The 13,878-nt window shown below is 36.0% G+C and overlaps 1 protein-coding gene across 35 annotated transcripts in view; it reads right to left on the minus strand.

The window, feature by feature from the left end:
* The window catches only part of RABGAP1L (RAB GTPase activating protein 1 like), an 831,104-nt gene that overhangs the window by 552,146 nt on the left and 265,080 nt on the right, over positions 1 to 13,878 (minus strand). The window lies entirely within an intron of this gene.

Here is a 13,878-nt window from a genome sequence, read left to right on the forward strand (position 1 = left end):
CAAAGTATTTTTTAAAAGTGAAGTCATTTCAGAGAGTCTCCTGTCATTCTTTGTTATCCTATCTTTTGAAGAAATAACATGCATTAGAAATAACATTTCCTCCAGGAACAATGCAGCAGCTTAACAGAAAGCATTCTTCTGAAAGTTATTTTCTGGTGCACCACCAAGTCATTCAGGCAAGTCCTTCTTCTTTTATAATAGCCATAGGATATTTCTTCTTGTACATTCCTAGTTTCACTTATCGCAAAACAGTTCTCTTGTTACAGGAATAAGGTAATGCTTCTCACCTACATTCACTCTTATCTGCTGCTAGGCTGGGCTGCTTGATTCAGAAGTCCGATTTACTGTGATGCAGCTACAAGGATGCTGTCAGTATATTCTTCACAATCTCTCAGCATCAATGCCTCCACCTGAGCCCAAGCCCTACTCCTCCTCCTCATCCTGGGCTGATGCAGAAAAACTCACCATCAGAAAGGTGACTCGGCCCTCCTGCCCCAATCAACAGCACAGCCAATGGCTACTGCAGCTGAAACTGTCACTAGGTAACAGTTGCCAGGCACATGCAGGCTTATAGACTTACTCGGCAAGCTCCGATCAAGACTGACAAAAGAAGACAATGGAACTGACCGATCTTTATAATATATTAAGGCATTTATGAACTTCTCAAGGTATTCTCCTTATAGCATTTGTAAAGATTATTTCATATGGACAAGACAGAAAAAATAAACTGCCATACTCCTGTAAACCCTGTAAAGAAACTACCACAAGGTACTATGACACTAAAAAGTCAGCAGTAATCTAATGCTCATTGGCAGAAAAAACTTATTAATTATTAAAAATTTGCCAAGTCTTCATGAACTAAAGTGATATGACTACTAACTTCTCTCTAAAATATATAGTTACATTTTAATTAACAGAACTTAGAAATCATTTACTAATCTCTCCAATCCCCATCACCCCCACAAAAAATTGCTGAGTTTGATGTATTTAACTGTACAAACAAAGCAATAGAACTAACACTACTGTACCAAAATCTATTCAGAGCAATACTGAAGGTCAAATATGATCTCAAAAGAGCATAGAAATTAGAATAAATAAAAACATTGCTTATCCACATTTTATCCTAATATGAAAAAAAAGGTCAAATGGTCAAAGAAATTTGTTCTAAGTGCTTGAGCTACACATACCTAAATTAGAACAATGCAAATTAATTTAATCAAATATTTGATGGACATTAAAAACATTTCTGATTATTTTGACTTACTACAGACAAACATTCACTATTTTAAACTTCTTAGGGGATCAGCACTTTTCTTAAAAGTGACTTAGAACTAATTTACAAATTATGTCAGAATTAAAATACACCAGGAAAATTAAGATAAAAATGGAAGATAACTAACATTTGTTGAGTATTTTCTATATGCCAAGCATTGTGCTGTGTGCATTATATACTTTTCCTTTATAAAAATCTTAAAACTCTATGAAGTAGGTATCATCATTATCATTTTCCAAATGAAGAAAGCAGATAGTAGAGATAGTAAGTATAACTTGCCTATAATCACAGACTTGTGAAAATGGGACCGAAATAGGTTATTATTATTCTTAAAAGTCGCAAATCAAAACCACAATGAGATACCATCTCACACCAGTCAGAATGGTTATTAAAAAGTGAAAAAATTACAGATGTTGGCAAGGTGGTGGAAAAAAGGGAACATTTATACAATGCTGGTAGGAATGTAAATTAGTTCAGCCCCTGTGAAATGCAGTTTGATGATGTCTCAAAAATACAAAACGGAACTACCATTCAACCCAAAAGAATAGAAATCATTCTACCAAAAAGATACATGCAGTCATATGTTCACTGCAGCGCTATTCACAATAGCAAACACATGGATCAATCCAGATGCCTATCAACAATGGATTGAATAAAGAAAACATGGTACATATACACCATGAAGTACTATGCAGCCATAAAAAGAACAAAATCATGTCCTTTGCAGCAACACAGATGCAGCTAGAGGACATTATCCTAAGCAAATTAGTGCAAAAACAGAAAACCAAATACTGCATATTCTCGCTTATAAGTGGGAGCTAAACACTGAGTACACGTGGACACAAAGAGGAGAACAATAGACACTGGGCCTGACTCCACAGGGAAGGTGGAGGGTGAGAGGACTGAAAAACTACCTACTAGGTACTATGCTCACTACCTGGGTGATGAAATCATTTGTATACAATTTACCCATATAACAAACCTGTACATATACTCCCTGAACCATAAATAAGCAAAAATACAAGAATCAAATAAAAACCCCACTCTCTTCTTTCTTTTGATGGCTGCTGCTCAGAAAATGTCTTAGAATAATTTCAGATTTTATAAAAATGATTTCTATCATATCAAGTATCTTACTGCAATGGAATAAAACTAAACATCACAAGAGGAGCTTTGGAAACTGTGCAAATACATGGAAATTGAACAATATGCTCTTGAATGACAAATGGGTCAATGAAGAAATTAAGAGGATAATTTTAAAAGTTCTCAAACAAATGAAAATGGAAACGCAACATACCAACACCTATGAAATGCAGCAAAAGCAATAACACAGAAACTTATAGAAATAAATGCCTAACCAAAGAAGTAGAAAGACTTCAAATAAATAACCTAATGATACACCTCAAAAAACTATAAAAGCAAGAACAAACCAACGCAAAATTAGTAGAATGAAAGGAATAATAAAGAGCAGGGCAGAAGTTGAGACCTAAAAAACATAAAAAGATCAACAAAACAAAAACTTGATTTTTTGAAAAGATAAACAAAATCAACAAACCCTTAGCTAGACTAAGCAAAAAAGAAAGAAGACTCAAATAAATAAAATCAAAGATGAAAAGACATTACAATTGACTCCACAGAAATACAAAGGATCATTGGAGACTTGTGAAAAATATATATGCCAACAAACTGGAAAACCTAGAAAAAATGGCTAAATTCCTGGACACATACAATCTACCAAGATTGAACCATGAAGAAATAGAAATCTGAACAGACTAATAATGAGTAAAGAGATCGAAGCAATAATAAAAAGTCTCCCATCAAAGACATGCCCAGAACTTGATGGCTTCACTGCTGAATTCTACCAAACACTTAAAGAAGAACTAATACCAACTCCACTCAAACTATTCTTAAAAAGTTAAGAGGAGAGAATACTTCCAAACTCATTCTGTGAGGCCAGCACTATCTTGATACCAAAAGCAGACATGGACACATACAACAAAAAAAATTATAGGAGGCCAATATCCCTGAGAAACATAGATGCAAAAATCCTTAACAAAATACTAGCAAACCAAACAACACATTAAAAAGATATGCCATGTTCATGGATTGGAAGAATTAATATTGTTAAAAGGACAATATCACCCAAAGCAACATACAGATTTAATGCAATCCCTTTCAAAATACCAATGACATTCAAATAAATAGAAAAAAAAAACTAAAATTTGTATGGAACTACAAAAGACCCTGAATAGCTAAGGCAATCCTAAGAAAAAAGAACAAAGCTAGAGGCATCACTCTACCTGACTCCAAATACACTACAAAGTCATAGTAACCAAAACAGCATGATATTGGCATAAAAACACATAGACCAATGGAATAGAACAGAGAAACCAGAAATAAATCTACACATTTATAGTCAACCTAAATTCAGGAAAGGCACCAAGAAAATACACTGTTGAAAAGACAGTGTCTTCCATCAATGCTGCTGGAAAAACTGGATATCCATATGCAGAAAAATAAAACTAGACTCCTATCTCTCACCATATACAAAAATCAAGTCAAAGTTGATTAAAAACTTAAAGGTAAGACCTGAAACTATGCAGCTAATACAAGAAAACACTGGGAAATGCTTCAGGACATTGGTTTTGGCAAAGACTACTTGAGTAAGACCTCAAAAGCACAGGCAACAAAACAAAAATAGACAAACAGGATGATATTAAGCTAAAAAGCTTCTGCACAGCAAAGAAAATAATCAACACGGTGAACAGGCAACCTAAAAAATGGGAAAATATTTGCAAACTATCCATCTGACAAGTGATTAATAATCAGAAAAAAACTATTAAAAAGTCAGCAAAAGATCTGAATAGACATTTCTCACAGGAGGACATAGAAATTGCCAAGAGGTATATGAAAAATTACTCATTTTGCCTCTGGTAAATGCAAATCAAAACTACAAAACTATAATGAGATATAATCTCACCTAGTTAATATGGCTATTATCAAAAAGACAAAAAGTAACAAACGCTGGTGAGGATGCAGAGAAAACAGAACACTCATACACTATTGGGGGAATGTAAAACTAAAATAGCCATTATGGAAAACAGTATGGAAGTTCCTCAAAAATTTAAAAATAGAACTATCATATGATCCAGCAATCCCACTGCTGGGTATATATCCAAAAGAAAGGAAATCAGCAATATCAAACAGATAAATGCACTACCATGTTATTACAACACTATTCACAATAACCAAGATACGGAATCAACCTAAGTGTCCACCAAGACATGAACAGGTGGGGAAAAAAAGCAATATGTATATACAATAAAATATTATTCAACTATAAAAAAGAATGAAATTCTTACATTTGCAGCAACATGATTGGAACTGGAGGACATTATGTTCAGTGAAATAAACCAGGCACAGAAAGACAAATGTTGCATACTCTCACTCATATGTGGGAGATAAAAAAGTTGATCTTATTGAAGTAGTGAGTAAAATGGCAGTTGCCAGAGGCTGGGAAGGGTAGGGAAAAAGGAATGAAAAGAAGTTGGATAATGGTTACAAAAATGCAGTCAAATAGAAGGAATACGTTCTAGTGGTTGTAGTGGGGAGATTATAGTTAACAATTTATTGTATATTTCAAAATAACTGGAAGAGAAGTTAGAATGTTACCAACACAATAAGTCATAAACATTTGAGATGACAGATGTCCCAATTTCCCTGATTCGATCATTACACATTGTATGCATGTATCAAAATATCACATGTACCCCATATATAACTATTATGTATTATTAATTATAAAAATGATTTCTACTCCCTGATTCTAAAATAAAAGTTGGAAAAAAATTATTCCTAAAGAGTGGAAGGTCCTATTCTTTCCTCCATGTTGAATTTCCTTTCAGAGAAAACCATGTTACTGCCAAAATCTTTGGAAGTTTAGGTGAATATAGAACAGAAAGTGTATTTCTCATTACCAGAAATGAGACGTTTGTAAGATACATTAGAATAACGATTTTCAAGTGAATACTATGTTTAAGGATGAAAAGGCAATATTTAAATTTTATACAAAAGGCTAGAAAGTCCTATTTTATAGGGAAATATTTTGACTTTCAGAGATAATAGTATTAAAATCAAACAAAATCAGATATAATATTCTCTAGTACAAGAAAAATAAATATTTAAAATAAAATTATATTTGATAAATATTCGTGAATGTAGATAGGTCCCACATTCCTTGTAAAGAAAAGTTAAATGCTAAGCTTTACTACCAAACCATTGAAAAAGTATAGCCATCACACATATTTGAAGCAGTTTTGAATCATAATATTTCTAAAATTAGGAAAATGGCAAAAAATATCACTCAGAAAATTTCACATACTAAATCCCTTTAGTTTGTTTCCAAAAATAATCACTGGTAGCTATTTGAATCTACAAATACTATAAATAATTGATAATTGCACATGCTTCTAAAGGGAGATGAAAACATGAGATGAAGAGTTTCAGAAGCAGTGCCTTTGACCCACTAAGCCTCCCTCTTTCTTTCCACCAACTTTAAAAAAAAAAAAAAAGCTTCAGCAGCTCAAAGTAGTTTTTTCTTTTTAGCAACTGACTGTACTAGCTACTTTATTTTTTTGTTCGTTTTTTGTTTGTTTGTTTGTTTTGAGACAGAGTTTCGATCTTGTTGCCCAGGCAGGAGTGCAATAGCATGATCTCGGCTCACTGCAACCTTCACCTCCCAGGTTCAAGCAATTCTCCTGCTTCAGCCTCCCAAGCAGCTGGGATTACAGGCATGCACCACCACGCCGTCTAATTTTGTATTTTTAGTAGAGACAGAGTTTCACCATATTGGTCAGGCTGGTCTCAAACTCCTGACTTCAAGTAATCCACCCCCCTCAGCCTCCCAAAGTGCTGGGATTACAGACGTGAGACACCACACCTGGCTGACTGTGCTAGCTTCCTTACTTTTCTTTCTTACCATACTTTTTTCTGATAGGATTATAATATGAACACATTTATAATGTGAAGCCTTACTGACAAAAGAGTACTAATATATATTTACACAGTTTCCTATATAAAGCATTCTTTGTTTTTAAATTAGGCATAATTCTCTTAATTTTCGGGGTCATTAGGTATCTTATTATTGCCATTTTTTTTTTACAATCATCAGCTGCCTCCTTCTGCTTTCAACTGATGAATGCTAATCAGAAAATATCTAGGAGGAATCATTATATGGAATTACTTGAAACAGCCCAAACTGTATAACTTTATTACATGATACATCACAGGCATTTAATTTTTTATTTATATATTGGATATGTTTTATTCTTTATATATATTATACTTTTATTCTTTTATATTTATCAATATTTCATTATTAAAACATCCAGTCAATTCAAACTACTCCTCAATAGAACTTAAACAGCAAAGCCAGAAAGGACCATTAGCCATCAATGGCAAATAGGATAAATAGTAGGCAATGCCTATCAAAGAGAACTATACAAGCAATATAGTATCAAAGAAAGTAAACAAATAGAGACCAGTCAGGGTAGCTCACATCTGTAATCCCAGGACTTTGGAAGGCCCAGGCGGGCAGATCAACTTGAGGTCAGGAGTTCAAGACCAGCTTGGCCAATATGGTGAAGCCCTGCCTCTACTAAAAATACAAAAAAATCAGCCAGGCATGGTGGTGCACGCCTGTAATCCCAGCTACTCAGGAGGCTGAGGCATGAGAATTGCTTACAGTGAGCAGAGATCGCACCACCGTGCACTCCAGCCTGAGCAACAGAGTGAGACTGTCTCAAAAAATAAAAATAAAAAAAATAAACAAATAGAGACTAAAGTAAACCTGTTGTCCTTCAATAAATTTAAAAACGTACCAAAAGGCTTATGCATTCAGAATTTACCTATTTCCTCAACTACTTCTCCTACCTGGTAACTTTTCTCCATCTTCACTATCATTACCCTAGCAAACCAGCATCATCTTGTGCTTAGACACCTGTAGTGGCTTCCAATGTGGCCTTCTTGAGTTGTTTGTAGTCTCTCTTCAATCCATTATTCACAAAAGAGACAAAATATTTTTTTCCACAATGCAAACGAGATCGCGTTGTTTCTGTTTTAAAATACTTCACTGGTTTTACATTGCCCTTATGATAAGATCCTAATAGGTGCTATAAAAACTGGTCTCTATGCATCCATCCAGTCTCACTTCTCTTCTATGTTGTTTAGGATTAGCTAAACTACCTCTACCTCCCCACCAACTCATATCCCTGACCCACCAGTCACAAATATATTTGCTATGTTCCCTATGGCCTCAGGATATTTATAACTGCTTACTAGGCCATCACACTTCTTTTTATTTAATTCATATGCAATCTTTAGGTCTCAGTTTTAATACCACTTCCTCTGGGAAATCTTCCTTGAGTTCTCACAGGGAACCAGACCAGATTCTACACATATTATAGTTTATAATTATTTACTTCATTCACCTTTGTCTTCTTGACTAGATTACAAGTCCCATGAGGAGAGCAACATCTGCTTTGTTTGCCATTGCATCTCAAGTGCCTACACTGCGGTGCTAGACACAGAATAGGTGTCGAACAAATAAGTGTTTAACATAATTTTAATATAAAGCACATAAAATAGCTAAAAGAGTCTATCAAAGGACTGAAAAACACTAACACCCAGTCTATGTGAAGCTCAGAATACACAAACTTCAGAAGAAAAAGCTAGAAAATGCATTTCCCAATTGTGGGAGGGGGGAATTAACCTCCTAATATATTCAAATGAAGGGCAGTATTAGTCATCTATAAATCTCCCTAAACTAAACTAAATATGAGTATTTCACTAGTGCTTTGAAAAGTCCTATCTAGCAATTGACAATGATTATTTAATTACTTATCATCTAAAAAATGCCAAATGCTGCAAAATACAGTACCAATGCACTTTAAATGTACTATCAACTGTAGTATTAAAGCAACTTGGTCTAAGTGCCAAGAATCAAATAAACCCTCTGAAGTGATACATATCACAATCTACTGATTTAGTGACCTCTCAAGAGCAGAAAACAATTTCATGTTGTCAATTTCATTTCATTATGAGACAAATTATTAGCAACTAAGAATATTTAAGAAAAGTTAATTTAGTGGCACTACAAAAGAAAACTTCCTCAACCTGATAAAGACACTTTATGGGAAAACCTACATGTAGCATAATATTTAATGGTGAAATATTAAATGCTTTCTTCCCGAGACTGGGAAAAAGGGAAGGATATCTGCTCTTACACATCCATACACATTGTACTAGAGGTCCCAGCCAGTTTAACAGGCAAGAAAAAAAAAAAAGCCATACAAGAAAAGGAAGATATAATTGTGCACATAAGAAATACTAAAATGTCTTCCCAAGAGCCCACTAGAATTAATGAATAAATTTTGTCGGAACACAGGTCAATATATAAAAATCATTGCATTTCGATATACTTGTAAGAAACAGTAGGAAACAAAATTTAAAAACAATAAATCATTTAAAGTAGCCTTGAAAAACAGAAAGTAGGTGAAAATGTATAAAACCTCTACTCTGAAAACTATAAAATGTCATTTGAGAAAAATTAAAAAGTCATATGTATATATATATATACATATATACACTTTTTTTTTTTTTTGACAGTCTTGCTGTGTCTCCCAGGCTGGAGTGCAGTGGCGTGATCTCGGCTCACTGCAAACTCCGCCTCCTGGGTTCAAGTGATTCTCCTGCCTCAGCCTCCCAAGTAGCTGGGATTACAGGTGCCCACTACCATGCCTGGCTAATTTTTATATTTTTAGTACAGATGGGGTTTCACTATGTTGACCAGGCTGGTCTCAAACTCCTGAACTCAAGTGATGACCTGCCTCAGCCTCCCAAAGTGCTGGGATTACAGGCGTGAGCCACTGCGCCCAGCCTACTAGCTTTATGCAATGGGAGAATCAATATTGTTAAGAACGTCAATTTTTCTCAAATTGATCTTCAGATTCATTGCTATTGCAATTCAAATCCAAGCAGCTTTTTGTAGAACTGACAAGCTACTAATTCTAAAATCTATATGTAAACACAAAGGATCTAGGAGAGCTAAAACGATCTTGGGAAAGAGAAAAAACAAAAAACAAAGTTGAAAGACTGGCACAACCTGATTTCAAGACATACTATAAAGCCTTAAGAGTTAAGATCTTGCTCGTTAGTTGATGCAGTTTCTTCCTAGCCTCGATGGTCTTTACAATTTGGCATGTTTTTGCAGTGGCTGGTACCAGTTGTTCCTTTCCATGTTTAGTGCTTCCTTCAGGAGCTCTTTTAGGGCAGGCCTGGTGGTGACAAAATCTCTCAGCATTTGCTTGTCTGTAAAGGAGTTTATTTCTCCTTCACTTATGAAGCTTAGTTTGGCTGGATATGAAATTCTGGGTTGAAAATTCTTTTCTTTAAGAATGTTGAATATTGGCCCCCACTCTCTTCTGGCTTGTAGGGTTTCTGCCGAGAGATCAGCTGTTAGTCTGATGGGCTTCCCTTTGTGGGCAACCCGACCTTTCTCTCTGGCTGCCCTTAACATTTTTTCCTTCATTTCCACTGTGGTGAATCTGACAATTATGTGTCTTGGAGTTGCTCTTCTCGAGGAGTATCTTTGTGGCGTTCTCTGTATTTCCTGAATTTGAATGTTGGTCTGCCTTGCTAGATTGGGGAAGTTCTCTTGGATAATATCCTGCAGAGTGTTTTCCAACTTGGTTCCATTCTCCCCGTCACTTTCAGGTACACCAACTACACGTAGGTTTGGTCTTCTCACATAGTCCCATATTTCTTGGAGGCTTTGTTCATTTCTTTTTATTCTTTTTTCTCTAAACTTCTCTTCACGCTTCATTTTATTCATTTCGTCTTCCATCGCTGATACCCTTTCTTCCAGTTGATCGCATCGGTTACTGAGGCTCTTGCATTCGTCACATAGCTCTCGTGCCGTGGTTTTCAGCTCCATCAGGTCCTTTAAGGACTTCCCTGCGTTGGTTATTCTAGTTATCCATTCATCTAATTTTTTTTCAAAGTTTTTAACTTCTTTGCCATTGGTTCGAACTTCCTCCTTTAGCTCGGAGTAGTTTGATCTTCTGAAGCCTTCCTCTCTCAACTCATCAAAGTCATTCTCTGTCCAGCTTTGTTCCGTTGCTGGTGAGGAGCTGCGTTCCTTTGGAGGAGGAGAAGCACTCTGATTTTTAGAGTTTCCGGTTTTTCTGCTCTGTTTTCTCCCCATCTTTGTGGTTTTATCTACCTTTGGTCTTTGATCATGGTGACGTACAGATGGGTTTTTGGTGTGGATGTCCTTTCTGTTTGTTAGTTTTCCTTCTAACAGTCAGGACCCTCAGCTGCAGGTCTCTTGGAGTTTCCTGGAGGTCCACTCCAGACCCTGTTTGCCTGGGTATCAGCAGCGGTGGCTGCAGAACAGCAGATATTGTTGAACCGCAAATGCTGCTGCCTGATCGTTCCTCTGGAAGTTTTGTCTCACACCTGGCTGTGTGAGGTTTCAGTCTGCCCCTACTGGGGGGTTGCCTCCCAATTAGGCTACTCAGGGGTCAGGGACCCACTTGAGGAGGCAGTCTGCCCATTCTGAGATCTCAAGCATAGGCGTGGACAAGGACTTCATGTCTAAAACACCAAAAGCAATGGCAACAAAAGCCAAAATTGACAAATGGGATCTAATTAAACCAAAGAGCTTCTGCACAGCAAAAGAAACTACCATCAGAGTGAACAGGCAACCTACAGAATAGGAGAAAATTTTTGCAGCCTACTCATCTGACAAAGGGCTATTATCTAGAATCTACAATGAACTCAAACAAATTTACAAGAAAAAAACAAACAACCCCATCAAAAAGTGGGCAAAGGATATGAACAGACACTTCTCAAAAGAAGACATTTATGCAGCCAAAAAACACATGAAAAAATGCTCATCATCATTGGCCATCAGAGAAATGCAAATCAAAACCACAATGAGATACCATCTCACACCAGTTAGAATGGCGATCATTAAAAAGTCAGGAAACAACAGGTGCTAGAGAGGATGTGGAGAAAAAGGACACTTTTACACTGTTGGTGGGACTATAAACTAGTTCAACCATTGTGGAAGTCAGTGTGGCGATTCCTCAGGGATGTAGAACTAGAAATACCATTTGACCCAGCCATCCCATTACTGGGTATATACCCAAAGGATTATAAATCATGCTGCTATAAAGACACATGCACACGTATGGTTATTGTGGCACTATTCAAAATAGCAAAGACTTGGAACCAACCCAAATGTCCAACAATGATAGACTAGATTAAGAAAATGTGGCACATATACACCATGGAATACTATGCAGCCATAAAAAAGGATGAGTTCATGTCCTTTGTAGGGACATGGATGAAGCTGGAAACCATCATTCTCAGAAAACTATAGCAAGGACAAAAAATCAAACACCGCATGTTCTCACTCATAGGTGGGAATTGAACAATGAGACCACATGGACACAGGAAGGGGAACATCACACACTGGGGACAGTTGTGGTGTCGGGGGAGAGGGGAGGGATAGCATTAGGAGATGTACCTAATGCTAAATGACGAGTTAATGGGTGCAGCACACCAACATGGCACATGTATACATATGTAACAAACCTGCACGTTGTGTACATGTACCCTAAAACTTAAAGTATAATAATAATTAAAAAAAGAGTTAAGATCTTGCATAAAGGATATACAAAATGATCAGTGAGAAGAAGAAAGTCTAAAAATAAACCCACACTTATATGGTCAACTGAATTTCAATTAAAAATTCTAAAACAAATCAAGGAAAAAGGAAAATTTTCTCAGTAAATGGTATTAGAAAAATTTGAATAATCTTCTGGGGAAAAATTAACTTAGACCATGTCCTCACAATATATAGAAAAATTTAAATGATATGGATCATAGATCTAAACAAAAAAAATTGAAACTGCAAATATATAGCTTCTAAAGGAAAACATTCTAGAAGAAGAATGTCTTCATAACTTAAGGATAGACAAAGATGAACAGGTGCAGTGGCTCACACTTATAATCCCAACACTTTGGGAGGCCTAATGAGGAGGATCACTTGAGCCCAGGAGTTCAAGACAAGCCTGGGCAACATAGCAAGACCTTGTTCATACCAAAAACAAAATTTAGCTGGGTGTGGTGGTGCACACCTGTAGTCTCAGCTACCTGCAAGCTGAGGCAGGAGGACTGCTTCAGTCCAGAGTTCTAAGCTACAGTGAGCTATGGTCATGCCAACACACTCCAGCCTAGGTGACAGAGCAAGACTGTGTCTCTTAAAAAATAGACAAAGACTTATTAGGATACTGGAAGCAATAACTATAAAAAAGTTTAATAAAATATACTTAAAATAAATGTTCTGCTTAGCAAAAGACATCATTAAGAAAATCAGCAAGCCAAAGACAGTATTAGCAAAACATATGTCTAACAAAGGACTTGCATCCAAAATATATAACTGACTCCTACAATTTGTTAATATGAATACAAATAATCCAATTAAAATGGTGAAAAAACTGGAAGACACTTCACAAAAGAAGATATACAAATAACCATTAAGAAAATGAAAAAATGCTCAGCACCCATAGTCATCAGGAAAAGGCAAAATAGATGAGATACCAATATACACCCACAATGAGATACCAATATATACCCACTAGAATGGCTAAAACTAAAAGACTGACAGTACAATGTTGGTAGGGATATAGAACAACTGAAACCATACACTGCTGGTAGTAGTGTAAAATGGCTCAACTTTGAAAACTTTGACAAACAGTTTGGAATTTTCTTATGACATTAAAAGAAAATCTACCCTATCTCTCCCATCAATTCCTTCCAATAGAAAGGAAAACATATTGTCCACAAAAGACTTGCATAAAAATCTTCATAGCAGTATGTATAAAAATGAAATAGCCAAAACCAGAAACAGCCCACGCACATCCATCAACAGGGGAATGAATAAACAAACCGTGATATTTCCATACAATGAAATATGGCAATGAAAAGGAACAACACTAAAGACACACATAACATGGATGAATCTTAAAACTAAAAGAAAGAAGCCATACATTGAAGAATACACATTGCATGATTTTATATGAAGTTCTGAAATGGGAAAAACTAATTTTTGCTGAAAGAAATCAGAACCCTAGTTGCCCCAGGCAGGGTGTGTGTGTGTGTGTGTGTACACGCATGCGCTCATGTGCACACATGTACCAGTCAAGACTGGCAAGAGGTATGAGGGAACTTTCAGGGAAGAGGGAAACATTCTGTATCTTGATACATGTGGTTACACACATGCATGCATGTCAAAGCTCATTAAAATGTATCATTTAAGACCTGTGTAAGTTATAGCTGAAGAGACTTAAAAGGCTGAGATGGCATTTGCATGTAATCAAGTGTTCGACTTCAGTGTAAAGCCACGAAATGAGAGCCCTAAATTATTTGAGTGAATTTTAAGGCATTGCCAGGAAATTATATAGTATAATGATATTTAAAAAGAAACATACCAGAATCCTTTGTAGCAATGTGCCATAAAGAATGAGAGCTACTAAAAT

This window comes from Pan troglodytes, chromosome 1 (assembly GCF_028858775.2).
Source record: "Pan troglodytes isolate AG18354 chromosome 1, NHGRI_mPanTro3-v2.0_pri, whole genome shotgun sequence".
Lineage (NCBI taxonomy): Eukaryota > Metazoa > Chordata > Mammalia > Primates > Hominidae > Pan > Pan troglodytes.